The following is a 20,794-nucleotide window of genomic DNA, read 5'->3' on the forward strand; positions in this document are numbered from 1 at the left end:
ATCCCTGGCATTTCTCCATCCCCAACAGCAGAGCTCCACTCTGAAAGTTGCTGCCACCGCTTTTTGGACGAGGATGCCCTTTTAGACCTTCCCCATCACTCTAGTTTTGCCACTGTGACATCCAAAGATTCCAAACAGTGACAGGTAACCATGCCCTCCTTCCTACTAGGGATATGGGAGCTGCACCAAACTCTCCCAAACTCTCCCAAGGTCTGCTTCATAAGTATTGTACTCAGAATCTCATGTGCAGAAAGGCTGACTGTGCTGTGGTCTCTAATTTCCCTTTGCCCTTCCTCTATTTCTTCACTGGGGACCCATACACAGCTCTCTTTCTCACTTGCCCTCTCCTTCCCACCTCCATAATCTCGCAATCCTGGCCCCCACCTATCGCTGCACATTGGTGGAGCACCTCACCATGGGAGCCCTTTCCCAAAAGTCTGATGTATTAATACTTGTTAGTTCTCCCTTTAACATTCCTCTCCATCTAAGTGCCAAGTATCCCAACCAGATCACTGTGTTCTTCCTCATCCTCTTAATCACTCCACTCCAGCATTTCCGCTACAAGCTCCAATTTCTGGTGCAACCTCCATGATGGCCCTCAGCACCAACAGTAGCTCCTGACCCCCATCCTCCAAAGTGACGTAAATATATAATTTACTCTCTTAATTTCTATGCAGGTAAGTACTTAATCAATAATAACTCAAATCGGAAAGAAAGAACCAGAGTCCGTGGTGTTAGAGTTCTTAAGGGTTTTATTCCTCAAAAAGGAATGGTCAGGACCATAATATCATGTTCTTCCCACCGCAGGGGTGGAAGAAGGGATAGAGCGCGCAACATTTTATTGACAGTACATAGCTTATATACTTAATTCATGTCATAAGAAACAGTATAGTAGGCGTAACAGCTGAGAGAAGACAAGATAACAGTATACACGTGTTACTAGTACGTAATCAAGAAGGCGTGGACTAGGCGTGAACTGGAGGTGTGTGCTAGAAACGTCACAGATGGGTGTCATAAAGGGGTGGCACTAACAGAAATGTTGCAATGTCAGCAGAAATCGGAAGCTTGGATGCGCACGCAGCTGTATGACGTGTGATTGGAGGGGTGCAGGGGACTTGACATTTACACTGACGGAAAGAGACAGAAGTCTGGCATGTCAGATCAACTTGTACTTCTATCATATCTGATATCTGATGTTTAGGAACCATATTATCTGGACGGAAAGGTCTCTAGGGCAGAAGCTATTCTATACTAACTGTGGATGCGTGTATAAGCGCCTAAGTGTCTGCATGAGAAGCGTGAGGGCACGGGGCCTTCCATGGAAGCATGGCAACAGAGGCTATGAATTACTTGCACTGAGGCAGGTCGGCCCTTTGGCTCTGCAGCTGGGGAGGATGTTTACTGGAGCTAGTAGGCAGGAATGTATTTTCGAGGAGCGGAACAGATAACTCGAAGGTTATAGTCAGTCTTGGCAGAGAGCAGGCTGAGCTGAGCGCGAGGGGCCGCGCTGGAAGTAAGTCAGAGTTCACGGGTACAGAGGCAGCCTGGGCAGAGGCTGTCAGAGTCAAAAGCCAGAAAAGAGGCTCGATGGCAGAAATTCAGGGCCTACTTTGCCAGAGCAGGAAAACATGTAAAGTACACTACAAAAAGACGGTGGCATAGCATACTTAGGAACGGACCATTTAATCCATTCAGGGTGGATCTGAAAGAGGACAAGTTAACGTTGGACGCAAATGTATTTGCGTCTTCATAACTGACACAGGAGGGAAGTTACATGCACTTTAAGCTGGTACATGGAGTCGGTGGGGTACGCGCTAGGGAACACAACTTGACCATAAAATTTATATTTCCTCATTCCCTCCTTGTTCCCTACGGACCCTTCATGAAATCTCGATCCTCATGAATCGATCAGTTTGTTCTTGCAGCATCATTTGCTCATCTTTCTTTCTTTGACGGCTTGAAAGGAAACTGGAATGTTCAATACAGGAAGTGGCACACAGTCCACATATCGCTGGCCCGCACTGCAGGCACAGGCAGCAACTGAATACTAGGACTAGGCCAATGCCTAGGAAGGATAGGATCTTCCATCCCCAAGCAGTTAACGTTGTCCAGAACCAACCGGACCAAGTCCAGGTGCCTGGATTCTGGTGTATCTGATTTGCAATTTTATGGAGACGTGTAATAGCTTGATATACAGATGGTGCGTTTTGTGGTATGAAAACACAGCAACTTGACCCGATGACCTTACAGGCTCCACCTCTATCTGCCAAGATGACGTCAATAACAAGACGATTCTGAAGGACAACAACCCGCATGGCGGACTGCTCTTCTGTTAAGTTACCTAGGGCGGAGGCAGTTTCATTCACTACTGCTTCAAGTGTTCTGGTTAATCTGCGTATTAATTTACTATTTTGAACTGGTCCTAAGAAGAAAAAGAATCCTTTATTAAAATCGGTGTACTGTTCCCATGCCGTTTCTGTGTAGTCGACAAGTGGGATATCTCTTCTGGGTCTATTCTTTACTAGATTTGTATTTCTGTGGTAATCAGGAGGAGCTAGGAAAACAGGTGGCAGAAGGAATGCTATATAACAGGTACCATCCCAATCTGGAGGTAGACGTATGTATGCGGTATGACCACAAACAAAATAGGAATGACTGATAGCTTTAAAGGACGATTTTCCATGATCACTGAATTCGATCACAGTAGTGCATTTACTATGACCTAAATGTACTGAACCTTTCTTCCTGATACATAATTCGCCAGTGACTGGCAATACTGACATAGTGGGTATAACAGGTGCGGCTTCGGATTCAACAGTAAGAATCATAAGGCTAATTGTATAATTACCTAATCCATACACTTCATTTTCTAGATCAGTTCCTATTCTAGTGGGGAGTCCCTCCTTATCAGGGTAACAGACGTCGAGCAGGACCACGTTCAGGTTTCCCCAAACCCAACCCCCGTCAAAAACAGCAATATCAGGATCTAAGGAATTAATTATTTTAAACCATGCACCACAGGAGCCATTGTGAGTGAACGGGTACGGAAAGAGGGGCAGAGCTCCCTTGTAATTCTGGTAGGGAGGGAGTCGGCCACATATCCAGCAATCTGTAGCATTGTTAGTTTGATGGGAATGGTGTAGCATACTAATGAATGTGTTGTTGCGCAGCGCAAGTCTGTAGGAGAGTTCGTGTGGAGGTAACTCACTAAAAGAATGTTCAGCAGATACATTGTAAACAGATTGTTCACGCTTGAAAATAGGGTAGTAGATAGGTAGTAAGATGCTAGCAACAATAATTAAAATACTCAGAATAAACATGATTAATAGTGTCACTATACAGTGACTACGAAGTGATTTACAATATGTACGTTTCTTGTATTCTCTCTCTCTATCTCGATCTAGGGGATACATGTCAGAAACTATTTAACCGATTCACCTAGGGGAGGACTTAAACAATTAAACTGTCTGACTTGCTAGATCGGAGTTTCGACCGATACTCCTCTTGGGGAGTTTTTTCTCGTTCAGATACTGTAAAGTCTTTTGGCTCAACACAGTCTTTGGTGGGGGTGGACGAGTCTCGGTCTGGTTTCAGTTCATGGAATTTTTTCACATGACTCGTATGCACCCACCCCTTTCTCCCTTCGATCTTCACGGCGGTCCTCGTGGTGAGAAGGACGGTCTTCGGCGATTTCCAGCGGGGCTCCAGTGGACTTTTTCTATCAAAATTGCGCACCAATACTAGGTCCCCAGGACGGACATCATGTGGCTTTACATCAGTGTTGTCGGGGAAGGCTGCGGCAACCTGTGAACGACATGATTGGAGTGCAGACATCAAGGAGGCAAGGTAATCTGTCAACATATTACAATCAACATCAGTAATTTTTTTCGGAATGGGCGTCCCCCACATATTCGGTGGTCTGCCAAAAACCACTTCGTACGGGGATAGCCCTGATCTCGAATGGGCAACCATTCTCATATAGAATAGTGCCACTGGCAGGGCGACTATCCAGTCGACCCCTTTCTCCTGACATATTTTTGCAAGGCGGATCTTTAGTGTCTGGTTATGCCTTTCTACAAGGCCTGCGGCTTCAGGATGTCGGACACAATGGAATTTCCACTGGTATCCTAGCAATAAAGAAACTTCTTTCATTAATGCGGATGAGAATGGCTGACCGTTATCTGAGTACACGACACGAGGCAAGCCGTACCGTGGGAAAAATTCACGAACCAGCTGCTTGGCAGTGGTCGGAGCGGTGTAATCTGGGACTGGGTATGCTTCGGTCCAGCGGGACAGAGCGCAAACAACTACAAGAACATATTTAAATCCTCGACAACGGTCCATCTGGATATAATCCATCTGGAGGACTTCAAAAGGGTGATCGGGAGGATGAAATCCACCTTGCTCTACAGGGACGCTTTTACCTGGATTGAACTGACAACAGATCATGCAAGTACGCACTTTCTGTTTTGCTGCTGCTCGTAAGTGTTTATTGTTCCAAAGATTTTGTAAACTGTCTAACATCGCTTTCTCTCCTAGATGTGCTGGACTATGTGCTGTATTAATCATGACTTGAACCATAGAGTCAGGGAGAAACCATGTAGATTTTCCCTTCGTCATCCAACCTTGATCTGTCTGGATCCCTCCTAGTTCAATCCATTTCTTTATTTCTTCTGGGGTAGCATGGGTCTGAATATCGATAACATCTAGTGTGGGATCTCTGACTGTCATACAGTGTGTCGGTCCTGTTGTCTTTGTCATGTTAGTTGTCTGAGTGTGAGTCAATGCTGTATGTTTTGCTGTCTGATCTGCCAGGTCGTTACCCTGGGAAACAGAATCTGTGACTTTAGTATGTGCTTTACACTTCATGACGGATATGCCTGAAGGCAGATGTATTGCTTCTAACAGTGCTTGAATGAGGGGACCGTGTTGGATCTTGGCACCATGAGAGGTCAGAAAACCTCGTTCTTGCCATAACATGCCGAAGTCGTGTACAACTCCGAAAGCATAACGTGAATCTGTGTATATGTTGACATTTCTGTTCTTGGCTAGAATACAGGCTCGGGTCAGAGCAATAAGCTCTGCCGCTTGAGCGGACAATGTGTCAATACGATGTGTTTCTTTAACTTCGGTTTCAGTGGTCACTGCATACGCGGCCACTAATTCTCCTGTACTTGTTCTCATACATGAACCATCCACATAAAGTGTCAGGTCTGGATTTGTCAATGGAACATCTGTTAAGTCTCGTCGGGGCTTTGTTACTGTATTAATGATTTCTATGCAATCATGCGGGGCTGGATCTGTCATAGTTGTAGGTAACAGTGTTGCTGGGTTCAGAATGCTGCAGCGTCTGATTTCTATGTGTGGCTGGAATAGCGTTAATTCATAACCTGTCAGTCGTGCTATGGTCAAGTGCTGAGTCTGGGTTCTATTTAAAAGAACCTCTACAGAGTGTGGAACTTGTACTGTTAACTGATGGCCTAGAACAATTGAATCGCTCTGTCTAATTGCTAGTGCTGTTGCTGCTACTGACTTTAAGCACGCAGGGAGTGCCTGGGCTACTGAATCCAATGTACTAGAAAAATAAGCGCAAGGCTTATGTGAACCTGCTTGATCTTGAGTGAGGACAGACAATGCTGTACCGTCACGTTCTGTAACAAAAAGTGTAAACGGTTTGCTGTAACATGGTGTCGCTAAAACTGGTGCTTGGCATAATGCTTTCTTTAATTCCTCGAAGGCTTGTGTGTGTTCCTGAGTCCAAGGGAGGACAGTCGAAGTTGCTGCCTCCTGCGTTGTTAACTGGATGAGTGGTTTAGCTAAAAATGCATATTGAGGAATCCATTGTCTGCAGTACGAGGTGAGGCCTATGAAGGCCCGCACTTCCTTTTGTGTATGGGGTCGTGGCATGTTTACAATTAACTGAATGCGATCGGGAGTGAGCTGTCTCCCCACTTTGGACAGCAAGTGACCCAAGTACACAACTTGCTGAACACAGAATTGCAGCTTCGAAGGAGACACCTTGTGTCCTTTGTCTGCCAGAAAATGTAGAACTGTCAGTGATGCTTGTTCACATTCGGGCTCACTTCGTGCGGTGATCAGTAGATCATCGACGTATTGCAGTAAAGCGGTGTTAACTGGCATTTGAATACAATCTAGTTGTCTTTTCAGTGCTTGACTATAGATGCTGGGGCTTTCTGTGAATCCTTGAGGTGCGCGGGAAAATTTGAAACTTCGTCCATTTAAACTGAATCCGAAGAGATACTGGCTCTCCGGATCAATAGGTACACTGAAGAAAGCGTTCTTGAGATCAATTACAGTAAAGAACGTTGCTTCTGAATCAATAGCAGTCAATAGGGAAGAGATATCGGGGACCACAGGGTACTGTGGTACAATACATTTGTTCAGTTCTCGAAGATCAATCACCAGCCGATATACTGGCGGTGCATTGGGGTCAGTACGTTTAAGAATTGGGATGATTGGTGAATTACAGATATTGGAGTCGGTCTCTACGACCACTCCTTGGGCAATAAGCTCTTCAATGATTTCCAGTAAAGCCACTACAGCATCGGGTGGTAACTTGTATTGTCTGATTCGAGGTAGAACAATTCCTGTCTTGAGTGTAACACGGTATGGTGTGATATGCATACAACCTACATCAGTTGGGCCTTTTGCCCATAGGTGATCTGGTACATTTTTCAATCTGACATCAAATTCTCGCAACACATAGTGACCCTTGAAATCCCGTAGAAAGAGTCTAACTCCCTCCGGGGAACAGCAGATTATAGCTCCTAGAGCCTTCAATGTTTTGATTCCTAACAGATTTTCTGGGCATGAGTTCGTAAGTAACAAATCTGTAACTCGCGATAATGGACCCACAGCCAAGGGTACTGGTTCCGATACTTCATTTACAATAGGTTGTCCTGAAAAACCAAGGGAAACATTCTGTGAGCCTGAGAGGGGTGCCCCTGGGACTTCATTATGGCTGATTGTGGTGCGACTTGCCCCCGTATCAATTAAAAACTTTCTGTCTTTTCCCAATACATGACTGTGTACATAAGGACCTTCTTGATCTACAGGAATTTCAATAAGAGGCAAGCCACCTTCCCTCTCTAGGCTGTTTCATGTATATCGGGGGTAATCTGGATATGCAGATTGGGCATACTGGTACATCTGTTGTGAAACTTGCTGGGTCGCGGCAATAGGCTGTGGTACCGCTACTGTCTGTGCTGTATGAGATGAAGCATGCATAGGCTGTGTGTTCTGCATGGGCTGTACATTCTGTGAGGTCTGATGCTGAACCTGATCTTGTCTAGGTGGATGCGGTCTTTCTTTAGTTTTACCTGTTGCTATGTTATGTTTCAGAACTGGACATTCATGTACGTAGTGACCTGGCTGCTTACAATAATTGCACGTTCCCTTGACGGGAGCTGTAGTGTGACTTGTCTGGGCCCCACCTTTCCTTTGACCGTCGGCTGGGACCGTCTGAGCTACTAACATTTTCATTTTCGTGTCTTTCATGCGCTTCTGTTCCTGATCCTGTTCTTCTCTAATTCTGTTCTGATGGTATTGTAACATTTGTAACATCTGGGATGGCGTATTTGCCTGCCAAGTACTTTCCACTTTGTACACTCGATTTTTAACTAAAGGTAGGGAGTTCTCGACTAGTTTTGATACAAAAAGGTGTGGGTACGATTCGCTACTTGGTTTTAGGCCACTATTAATAATGAAACATTTCTCGAATCTTGAATAGAAGTCACTAGTATCTTCATCATGTTTCTGTTTACAGGACGAGATGGCGTCCCAATCTTCCTTTCTAGTTGTCAATAATCTTGGCAGAACCTGTACTATTAAACCTGGTAATGCTTTAGTCTTTTCCCCAAGGCCTACCCCTGGGACTCGTTTGCTTTCTTCGTCTTCTATTTCTGCCCATGCAATCTTTGTGTCCCCCACCTCCCATTCTTTTTCCTTTAATTTCTCGTAGATGCCCGTGGGCAGCCGTACCTTTAACATTTTCATGATATCCTCATACGTGTAATCCCCCATTAGTAACATGTCTTTAAGCTCTCTGTGAAAACCTGCAGGGTCTTTATCATGACACGGAACTAGTTTCTTCATTTCTAACAGTTCTAACTTAGTCAGTGGCGTGTGTACATATACACGTTTCAAGAGGTGATCCGCACCCATAACTGGGTGTACTTCTCGTAAGGGGTTCTGGCTTTCAATGCCACTCCCGCATTGCATGTGGTACATTTTCCTTTCCGGAGGCGGGGCGGGAACATATTCAGGGCTTATGAAAGTGTTATATTTATGACGTTGTTCTAGAATTATTTGTATTAACTTGGTACTGAAACCTCTCCATCTATCCATGAGTAGTGCTTCTAATGTTTCGTGTAAGGGACCTGGATCGGAATGTTGGTTTCTGTATTTCGTGAGGAGGTGCTGAATCATGTATACACCTGCTAATTTCTGTTCGTCTGGGGAAAGGTTCAGAAACGTCTGTGCTAAGGTATCATCATTATATATGTCTGGATTTTCAGCCCATAATATGGCTGACCGGGCTAGTTCTTGTTCATCCATTGAATTGAGTACATGGTACCCCATTCTTTCTCGTAGTCTTTTATCAGTCTCCTGGAACTGATGTTCAGAAGAATTCGGATTTGTTAAAGCAGAGAGAAAAACTCTCTTGTTTTCCGGACGGATGCCCTTCCTAAGGTAAGTTCCCTTACCTACATATGCTATAGTATCTGTAGTCCTTTCTGATTCTTCAAGTTCTTCTTCCTCCTCAGAGGAAGCTTGTTCTTTCCCTTTTTGGTGTACTGCTATCACTGCTTTTCTAATTTTCTTGTACATACTGGCTATGCAAGCCCCCTTGTCATGTTTTCCTTCAGCTATATTTTGACCCCACTTGTTCAGTGCGTCTAATTCACTCTGATCTGTTCCGGGCCTGTCTCGTTCTCTTATTAGACAATTTATGAAAAATCGTAGTATCTGTGCTTGAACGTCAACTTTCTGTTTCTCCATGGCATCCTTGATACTGTCAGGGTCTTTCCCTGTCTGAACAAACTCATATATTCTATCTAGACGGTCCTTCATTCCTACATAGAATAGCAAGATATCAGTGGCAGATCTTAACCGTAGTGATGCCAATATCATAAGATCGTCTTTTCCGGGTACTGGATCATATCTACAAACTGAAATGTTTTCTTTTAATGCGTCAAGGCGGGGTGACCTGAACGTGAGAGGACTCTGCACATCCCTGAGATTGAATCTGTGTGTTAATGGCGGGGTCCGTAGACCCGCGGTCGCACCTCCTGAAGCGGATGCTTGGGCATTATCTCCCTGTGGAGTCTGTATCTGAACTTGAATTTGTCGTTTAGTAGGATCAGGTAGACTTTGTTTCGGTAGGTCAATTTTGGGTGCGGGAAGTGGCGGGGCTGGCGGAGCGGGGGAGGTCTGTCGCGGTACCGGCGGAGCATGATCTGGGGGCGGGGTGCCACCCCCGTCCCTGTCAGGAGGCAAGGCACGAACAGGCAGATTGGCGTAAGCTGGTGCTACATCCTCTAGATAAGAATTTAGGAATATGTCTTTAGTAGTCTTATGCATTACTTTAGTTGGAACTAATGGCGGTGGTAAGTTTTTCGGTATTTCTGATAGGGCCTCAGGTGTACCCTCGGCCGCGAGATACATACCGTTTACGAGATTGTTTCGGGCACGGTCTATTTGTTCTGTTTTTACTCGGATCCCTTCAGTAACTAATTCGCTTTCTTGGGCTTTTTCTGATTCTTTGAGTCTGTCTTCTCTACGGAGTGCTTTCTCAGCACGCTTATGTGATTCCTTACGCCAAAATTCTATGGCGTCTTTCTGAGATTGTCTAGCTTTCTTTTTCCATAATACTTCTTCTACCTTCATGATGCACTCGGCATCCCATGTTCCGGTAGCGGGCCATCTATGTCTTTCGTCTAGATGCTTGGTATAGTCGGCCCATAAGTCTAGATACAATATGGCATCTATGCCATGTTTATGATACATAAAGTTACCTGGAGTGTCCCTAGGGGGAATAGGAATTTCTTCCTCCAGTATCCCTTTCCTAGTTCCTATCTGCTTTAACTTGTTGAAAAACGGCATCTTGTTTACTTATTACTGAATACTCAATCCTTACTACTTAATACTGGATACAACTAGTTTATACAAGAAACACAATAATGCACATTAAACGGTCACATTCATACCACAACATTAATCACATAAAAAGACATTTGAGACATAGATGACTACCCCCTATACTGGATGTACTGCTAAACAGTACAGATACACTGGTGTAACAGTGCAGAAATTCAGAAATTCAGAATACTAGATATACTGCTAAACAGTATAGATACACTGCCTAAAAACAGTGCAGACCGGACTTGTGTACCCAAACCCGTCTAGATACGTCCCAGCAATGGTACTCACCGGGAAGCACGGAAACAGAAGGCCTCGGAAAACTCGACTGGACTGGACTCGACTCGGCTCGACTTCGGAAAACTTCGGAAAACTTCGGAAAACTGGTGGGCCTCTTGACACCTCGGACCTTGCTTCTTTCGGCTAGGCTCTGGTCGGGATCCTCCGCACTCCTCACCGCCTCGTCTGGGCACTGATCGCAGTCTTCGTCACCTCCGTGGGTCAGAGGGAGATGCAGGAAATCCTGCCGGTACGCGTAGGTTCCATCTAACTGATGGCAGGGGACATAGCTTGCAACGCACCAACCGGCGCGTGAGGTGGGGGAGGGTCCCTATTCGGGCACCAAAATGACGTAAATATATAATTTACTCTCTTAATTTCTATGCAGGTAAGTACTTAATCAATAATAACTCAAATCGGAAAGAAAGAACCAGAGTCCGTGGTGTTAGAGTTCTTAAGGGTTTTATTCCTCAAAAAGGAATGGTCAGGACCATAATATCATGTTCTTCCCACCGCAGGGGTGGAAGAAGGGATAGAGCGCGCAACATTTTATTGACAGTACATAGCTTATATACTTAATTCATGTCATAAGAAACAGTATAGTAGGCGTAACAGCTGAGAGAAGACAAGATAACAGTATACACGTGTTACTAGTACGTAATCAAGAAGGCGTGGACTAGGCGTGAACTGGAGGTGTGTGCTAGAAACGTCACAGATGGGTGTCATAAAGGGGTGGCACTAACAGAAATGTTGCAATGTCAGCAGAAATCGGAAGCTTGGATGCGCACGCAGCTGTATGACGTGTGATTGGAGGGGTGCAGGGGACTTGACATTTACACTGACGGAAAGAGACAGAAGTCTGGCATGTCAGATCAACTTGTACTTCTATCATATCTGATATCTGATGTTTAGGAACCATATTATCTGGACGGAAAGGTCTCTAGGGCAGAAGCTATTCTATACTAACTGTGGATGCGTGTATAAGCGCCTAAGTGTCTGCATGAGAAGCGTGGGGGCACGGGGCCTTCCATGGAAGCATGGCAACAGAGGCTATGAATTACTTGCACTGAGACAGGTCGGCCCTTTGGCTCTGCAGCTGGGGAGGATGTTTACTGGAGCTAGTAGGCAGGAATGTATTTTCGAGGAGCGGAACAGATAACTCGAAGGTTATAGTCAGTCTTGGCAGAGAGCAGGCTGAGCTGAGCGCGAGGGGCCGCGCTGGAAGTAAGTCAGAGTTCACGGGTACAGAGGCAGCCTGGGCAGAGGCTGTCAGAGTCAAAAGCCAGAAAAGAGGCTCAATGGCAGAAATTCAGGGCCTACTTTGCCAGAGCAGGAAAACATGTAAAGTACACTACAAAAAGACGGTGGCATAGCATACTTAGGAACGGACCATTTAATCCATTCAGGGTGGATCTGAAAGAGGACAAGTTAACGTTGGACGCAAATGTATTTGCGTCTTCATAACTGACACAGGAGGGAAGTTACATGCACTTTAAGCTGGTACATGGAGTCGGTGGGGTACGCGCTAGGGAACACAACTTGACCATAAAATTTATATTTCCTCAAAAGCCACAAGACCTCCTCCACTTCTGCACAATTTTCCATCCTGATATCAATCTTGAGACTATCTACCCCAATCTAAAAACTCTCAGACATAAGAGTCAAAATCTGCCACCTGCCATAGCCTCACAGCCACTGTGTCACCTTCAAAAGCCCCCCCCCCCCATCCAAATACTATAGCTACATAGAGAAGGGGACCTTCTCCAGAGCCATAAGGGTGGAGAGGATATTCCTGGTGGGGATTAAGCATGGGCGAATTTTGCCAATCTGGAGTTCGCGAATTTTGCGAATTTGCGAACTCGCAATCCGCAAAGTCCGCGAATTCTCACGAATTTGCGGATTTTTTTGTGTGTTCGCAAGGATTTCTGCCAGTTTGCAAGGATTTCTGACAGTTCGCGAGGGTTTTGTAACAGTTCGCAATTGCGAACTTACATGTCGGCTCGCAACGGTCACGATTATGATGTTTCTACGTCTGGTTCATCATCACAGGTTCCCACCACCCTCTGTTTCACCCCTGCCACCCTCTGTTTCACCCATGCCACCCTCTGGTACATCAATGCCTTATGCCACCCTCTGGTTCATCATCACTGTAGATTATGGGGGGAAAAAGCAAGCACACCTGCCTGCTTCAACTGACATGAATTAATTTGGGGTTGATTTATTAATGTGTCACTGTTTTAAAATTCCAGTCTGGCACCTGCTTCCTTATCTGTAATTTGCTTTCTGTTGCAGTGCAATTTTTTTTCCCAGGACCTTTGTTGCCTACTTGTAGCTATTCTATGAGCCTGCTGTGAGGGTCAGAGCAGGGTCATACAATTGTTGCAACTAGCAACTGAACTCTGGAGGGGCCCTTGTCAGGAAGCACTACAGGGAACGGTTACTAAGGATGAGATTGAACTTTTGAACCTGCTTTCACTTTTGCAAAACTCGTTTTTCTGCAGAACAGCATTACAGCAACTGTAATGCCCCACCAAGCTTATATGAGAAAGTTGATTTCTAATCCAAAAGTTATCCAAAGAAAATCAAAAGGCCTCAAATCCAAAAAAGTGCAGGCAAATGTCAACCTGAGGAGTTATTCTGATAAAAATCATCATTTTCAGAAGGTCTATGCTGCTTGCTAGTAGATTTCTTGTGCAGAATTGCAATTTTTGTAATTTCGCGAGTGCGAGATTGTTGCTGCCCGCCGCACCTACATATTCGCAATTGCCAACTTACACCGCAAAGAAAAAAATCCGCTGCGTGCAAATTTGCGGATTTTGCTGGAAATTCGCGAATCTCACGGATTGCGAATTTACCAAAAATCCGCGAGCGTAACGGATTTTCCGCCCATGCTTAGTGGGGATACATCCTCCCGTATTAGATCTTCCTTCACTTTTTCCCATTTCTTTGCTTGGAGCTTATAGACTGTGTTTGTAAGCCAGTGGGGTACTTTTTGTGGTATAAAACCTTCAAAAGGGGACATGGTAACCCTTGCACCTATGACTTAACCCCTAAAACCCTGCCACTACCACACCCTAGTCAATGATGTACGTGTAGTCCACCTGGACTGCACCACCTGCCTAGCAACCTTGGGGCAGACCTCTCAAGTCAGTTGCCCCCCAACCCACATTATGGCAAATTAATGTAACTTCTATTCGGTACATCAGGACAGCAATGTATGGCAAAAATGCAAGATGTAACAAGAGGTGAGACGCAAAGTGGGAATGATGGATTTATACGTCTTTGTATGTTCTGTAATGATCAGGGGTTGTGTGAAACCTATTCAAAGTTAGGGAAACATGGGAAGAGTGAACTTGCTTTAAAAGAGTGTGTTGATCCGCATTGTCTGATTAATATAAAAGCATAAATTTAAAGAGTACTGCAGCTGCAGGGGTGTAGCTTCCATTGGTGCAACGGGTTCACTGGCACTGCGACTCAGAGGCCCACTGAATCCTGATTTATGATGCATTATATAAATCAAGCAGCTGTCATGGGGCCCATTTCTTTCTTTGCACTAGGACATCCTTCTGGGAAACCTCAACTTCCACCTTGAAAAGATCAACGACCGCAACACCGCCACCCTCTTGGACAACCTCGCCAACCTCGGACTTAAACAACTGGTCACTACCCCCACCCACATCGCAGGCCACACTCTCGACCCCATCTTCACCTCCAGCAACCATATCTCCTTCAGCCACACTACGAATCTCCTCTGGACTGACCACAGCTGCGTTCACTTCACCTACAACATGCCGAAACCCATCATCCACCTCCAACCAACTCTACAAAGAAACTGGAACAAAATCACCACAGAGCAGATCTCCACATCGCTCCTTCAAACCTCCCCAGCCCTCTCCTCTAACACCAACGAAGCCGCCTCCAACCTCACCCTTTGGTTATCCAACACCGCCGACAACTTAGCACCACTGAAAAAACGTCAACACAAACTTGGCATCAAGAAGGCCTCATGGTTCAACGACGACCTCAAGAAGTCCAAGAAACTGTGCCGCTCCCTTGAAAATGCCTGGAAAAAAGACCCATCCACCAGCAAGAAGGACGCCTTCAAAAGCGCCATCCGTACTCACCACCAAATGATCCGAAAAGCCAAGAAAACAGCATTCAAAGATCGACTTGACAACAACGCCCACAACAGCAAGGAACTGTTCAACATCGTCAAGGAATTTTCCAACCCCTCGGCCAACTCTAACGACATCACCCCCTCTCAAACCCTCTGCGACTCCCTAGCCTCTTTTTTCCACAACAAGATTGCTGACATTCACAACAGCTTCGACAACCAACCTGGAAACCAACCCACCCTTCCATCAGCTGACCATCTTCCCCCCGTTAACACCCTTAACGCCTGGAACCCAATCTCCACTGAGGACACCATCCGCCTGATGAATTCCATCCACTCTGGATCCCCCACAGACCCATGCCCTCACCACATCTTCAACAAAGCAGACTCCGTCATAGCTCCGCACCTCCGAGACGTCATCAACTGCTCATTCAACTCCGCTACCTTCCCAGAAGACTGGAAACACGCTGAACTCACCGCCCTTCTGAAAAAACCCACAGCGGACCCCACCGAACTCAAAAATTACCGCCCCATCTCGCTTCTCCCATTCCCGGCCAAAGTCATTGAGAAAGCCGTCAACAACCAGCTCGCCGCCTTCCTCGAAGCCAACAAATCACTCGACCCCTCACAATCTGGCTTCCGAGCTAAACACAGCACTGAAACCGCCCTCATCGCAGCAACAGACGACATTCGTACTCTACTGGACAATGGAGACACAGTCGCCCTCATCCTCCTCGACCTCTCTGCAGCATTCGACACAGTCTGCCACAGCACCCTTCTACAACGCCTCAATAACATCGGAATCCAAGGAAAAGCACTTGAATGGATCACCTCGTTCCTCACCGGAAGAACCCAGAGAGTCCGCCTTCCTCCTTTCAAGTCCGAGGCCTCTGAAGTCATCTGCGGCGTGCCTCAAGGATCATCACTCAGTCCCACCCTCTTCAACGTATACATGAGCCCCCTCGCGGCCATCGCCCGCCAACACAACCTCAACATCATCTCTTACGCGGACGACACTCAACTGATCCCTTCTCTCACCAAGGACCCCAGCACCGCCAAAACTAACCTACACGAAGGAATGAAAGAAGTCGCTGAATGGATGAAACAAAGCCGTCTGAAACTGAACTCAGATAAAACAGAAGTCCTCATCTTAGGCACATCCCCCTCTGCTTGGGACAACTCCTGGTGGCCGGAAGCCCTCGGAAAAGCACCCATTCCGACAGACCACGCACGGAACCTTGGCGTCATCCTGGACTCTTCACTCTCAATGAACAGACAAGTCAACGCCGTATCCTCTTCCTGCTTCAACATTCTTCGCATGCTCAGAAAAACATTTCGCTGGATCCCCTCCGAAACAAGGAAAACAGTCACCCACGCTCTGGTCACGAGCCGACTGGACTACGGAAACACCCTCTACGCAGGTACCACCGCTAAACTCCAGAAGAAACTCCAACGAATCCAAAACGCCTCAGCCAGGCTCATATTAGACATCCCACGCAACGAACACATCTCTGGTCACCTTAAAGACCTCCACTGGCTACCCGTCAATAAGAGGATCACTTTCCGACTGCTTACCCACGCACACAAATCACTCTACGACATCGGACCAGATTGCCTCAACTCTCGACTGTCCTTCTACACCCCCTCCCGCCAACTTCGCTCTTCCAGCCAAGCCTTCGCCACTGTACCTCGCATCAACAAGACCACCATGGGAGGCAGATCCTTTTCATACCTGGCTGCTAAAACATGGAACTCACTCCCCGCTTACCTTCGCCTCACCCAGAACCACCTAGCGTTCAGAAAGCAGCTTAAAACGTGGATATTTGACAAATAATCCTCCTCCCCTTCCTAAGCGCCTTGAAACCCTCTGGGTATGTAGTGCGCTATACAAATTTTATGACTTGACTTGACTTGACATGGCACACTGGCTATGCTACCGAGCAGGTGATCAAGATGTGGACACTAGGAGGGACAGTCTGCTTCCCAAAATGATTGGCCCTATCAGAGTAAAAACTCACAACTTGATTCATAGTGCTTTTGAAATTAACCACTTACTGTGACAGAGATCCTTCTTGCCAGTAATAATCTTACCAGGAGTTATCTGTGTAGGTCAAAAACAGAATACACTAATAAGAGCCTGCTTTTCCCTGCTATGTAATGTTGTAACTGCTATCATTCAAGTTCATCATCTTCCGGAGACAGTCACTTATACGAAATGCATATCATTTTTTCTATGTTTCTATAGACAGTAGACTGCTTTCATCCCTGTTCCTTCACAGTAAAGTGACTGTTTTGTGGTATCTGCTCCAGCTTGCTGCTCAGTCCGTGGATGTGTGTAGAATGTTAGCATGAGTGTATGATGTTATAGAGTGTTGTATGTATGGGTGAATGTCAGTTGAGAGTTGGGCTGAGCAGCAAGGAGGCTGCTCCTGTTTGGGTTCGTTCATTGTATCTTACTTCTACCTAATAAACTACATGAAGTTACTACATGGATCCGGTTATTCTTCCATTACAACAAGTTTTCTTTTGCTGACTGGGTGGAATACTTTGGGGCAGATTTATGAGGCCGTTGCGCCTCTTTGCGCTGCAATTGCGTCAATTTATTTGACGCAACTGCGGCGCAAACATTGCGCCCTATTTACAACGTGATGCATCTAGGAGATGCGTCACGTTGTAAAGCACTGCGCCATAAGGAGGCGTTCCTGCGCAGGGGGGACATTCCTGCGCAGGAACGCCTCCTGAAAGTGGCTGAGTGAAATCTATGAGATTTCACTCAGTCACTTTGAGGGCAATGCTGCGTCAAAACCCTGTGCCTGCTTGAAGCAGGCGTAGGTCTTGACGCAGCATTGTGTAGATGGTGTACCCCTGAACCTTGCTGGAGCTGCGTCGCGCTTGCGACGCAACTCCAGCAATGCGCCACATTTCCGGCACAGATGCGTCACGCATCTGTGCCGTTTTTGCACCATGGTGCGCCGCATTATAAATGCGGCGCACCATGGGTGGCGGAGCTGTGGCGCACTGTGGCGCACGTTAACTGGCGCATACTGGGGGTTTTATCTCAAGGCATTTAGTAGACATAACAAGCATTTACTGTTATTTAATTTCAACCTCTCAGGTAACAGATTAGTTGCATTTCTCCAAACATTGTAGGAGTTCTTAAATATAAATTGAAAGTAACAGTCAAATAAAACCAGATCACAAATAGTGGTCGCAAACTGACCACTGTCTATTGGCAACCTGTCTCTAATTTTGTCATGCAATCTATAAACTAGTAAATCTTACTGCCTAAGATGCTGATTATGGTCCTGTGCTAAAAACAGGGATATGGTGGCCCGCAATGAAGAGCAGACGGCCAACCCTCTGTTTGTATCCAAGAATGGGAAACTTTTTTCAAAGCAGTCCATGTTCTTTAATGGAACTAATAATGTTTTTTAAAATAAAATGCTTCCCATTTTGGAAGATATTGGATGGAGCAATTAGTTTTTCCATGGACCACTGCCTGCGCTGCACAACGGGGGCAGATTAGCCTTTTCAAATCTAGTAACCCCTTCTTTATCGTCTGAAACAGTTCAAAGCTTTGTGACCACAATAATCTTTGATGATTCTCTTGGAAATTTGCAATTCAGAGAATATGCCACTTTTCACCCTATTTCCTAATTGTGATTCGTAACGAGTATTTTTCAACTAGAATATATTTTGCACTTAAAACAATGTGATTTTGTGAATCTCAGAGTTTGTGACCGCAGCATACATTAGTGTATCTGACCCTAAATCCTTAGAGGCAGATTTACAAGAAAGTGACGCATCTGTAGAGAAGTGTCACTTTCCCTGCGCCACCCTGAGAAACCCCTGTGCCACCCTGGATGCGCTGTATTTACAATACGGCGCACCAAGGCACAAGGATTGACAGATGCGTCAGAAATTCTGACTTACCTGTTGAGGCAAAAGTCACGCATTGCTGGAGTCATGTTGCAAGCATGATGCAAATCCAGCAATGCATGTTGAGGACAATTCCCACTTACACTGCATCATTCCTTACGCCTGCTTCAAGTAGGCGTAAGGTTTTGACGCAGTGGCATCCTAGAAGTGACACAGTGAAATCTTGTAGATTTAACGTCATCACTTTTACGACTCTTTCCTGTGTGGGAACGTCCACCCTGCATACATTACACCTGATGCAGGTATAATGTGAGGCAGGGCTTTACAATGTGACACATTTATTTATTTATTTGATTTTCGGTATTTGTAGAGCGCAACACTCATCCCGAGGGATATCAAGGCGCTTATACCAGGACTGAAACTACTGCGAGCTGACACTGGGCGGGAATTAGGGTTTGGGAAAGAGGAAGGTTTTTAATTTTTTCCGAAACAGGAGGTAGTTAATGGTGTGTCTTAAATCTAGGGGAAGCTCATTCCATTTCTTTGCAGCTAGGTGGGAAAATGAGCGACCACCAGTCCTTGCTTTATATATGCGCTTAGGTCTGGCAAGGGCAGATTGGAGGGAGCACAGGTTTCTGGTGGGAACGTAAAATTCGATCTTCCCCTGAAGAATAGTGGGACCTATCTTGTAGAGGGCCCTATGTGTGTGGCCAAGCAATTTGATCGGTAGCCAGTGCAGTTTTTTCAGGCACTCCGAGGCAGATTCGAGCTTGCCCTTATTGCAGATAAGTTTGGCCGCCGAGTTCTGCAGTACTTGTAGGCGTGTGAACAAGTGCTCATTCATGCCCACAAATAGCGCATTGCTGTAGTCTAGGCGGCTAACCAGTAAAGCTTGTGTGACGGAACGTCTACAATCCAGGGGTATCCAGGGAAATAGTCTGGCAAGAAGCTTCAGGATAGCGAAGCCTTTACCGCACAGGGATCGTACATGATCTTTCATGGACAGGGCATCATCCATAATGACGCCTAGATTCCTTGCGTGCTGTTTCGGGATGGGAGCCATACCTAGCGAGGGTGGCCACCACGTGGCATCCCACACACGTTTGGCTCCACCAAACAGAAGGATCTCAGATTTTCTGGCGTTCAGTTTCAAGCAGTGTGAATGCATCCACTGGGCCATTTCCAAAAGACAGCTGTGCAGTTTGAATTTGATGATGTCTTGCTTTTCGTCCAAGGCTACCATCAGTTGTGTGTCATCTGCATAGGAGCAGATGCCAATGCCCCACTTCCTAGACATTGAAAAGGGTGGGGCTTAATGAGACTCCCTGAGGGACTCCGCAACTGATGGGGCTGGGTTTAGAGTGGAATTGTCCCATGTGTACTGCCTGGGTGCGGTTACTCAGAAAAGAGTACAGCCAGCTTAGTGCAGTGGAACGGACTCCTTTGCTGTGAAGGATGTTCAGCAGGCAATTATGGGAGACCGTATCAAACGCCGCTGACAGGTCAAGCAGTATCAGAGCCACCGCCTCCCCTTGGTCGGTGGAAGATCTGATACTGTCCGACACTGCCAGCAATGTTGCCACCGTGCTGTTGTTGGCTCTGAAGCCCGTCTGAGAGGGATCCAGGAGAAGGTTTGTTTCCGAGTACCTGGTCAACTGTCCATTGACCAGCTTCTCTAGGACTTTATAGAGGTAGGGGAGCTGGGAGATAGGGCGGTAATTTTCGGGGTTAAGAATGTCTGATCCAGCTTTTTTCAGAAAGTGCATCACTTTTTTCAAAAGTGATGCAACAGCAGCGCAAAAGTGTTGCAAGGGCTCGTAAATCTGCCCCTTAAACAGCATCAGGTGTAATGTATGCAGGGTGGGCATTCCCACGTAGGAAAGCATCGGTCAGAACCGCATCATACAGCTCTACGGACAGCATTTCCGATGAGAGATTACAATGTTGGTTTGCAACAGCCTTTCCGATCGGCCTGTCCGACACAAAAGGTTGTAAAAAAGTGACTTTGGGGGCCACTGTCAGACCCCCTTCATCCTGCAGCCTCTGGTTGGTGGCCAAGGGGGTACCTAAGCTACTCCCCCTGTAAAACCATCACTGTGTGGCAGGCACAATGGGGTGCCTGCGACAGGGTGCAGAGGTTTCTGCACACCCCCCCATTTTCCCACAGAAGGCCAGTTGTCGGGAGGAAATGGGCAGACCGCAAGTTGGTTGTTCCCGGTTCCGAGACGGTGTCAGGCTGAAGGTTTCCACACGACATCCGTAATGGGCCCCTAAGTTTTACCTTCACATTCCTTGCATACCAATATAAACTGCAAGCCATCTTCACACTTGTAATTTCCAAGCTTGACTATGTCAACAGCC

Source organism: Lissotriton vulgaris, chromosome 10 (genome assembly GCF_964263255.1).
Source record: "Lissotriton vulgaris chromosome 10, aLisVul1.2, whole genome shotgun sequence".
In the NCBI taxonomy this organism is placed as follows: Eukaryota; Metazoa; Chordata; class Amphibia; order Caudata; family Salamandridae; genus Lissotriton; species Lissotriton vulgaris.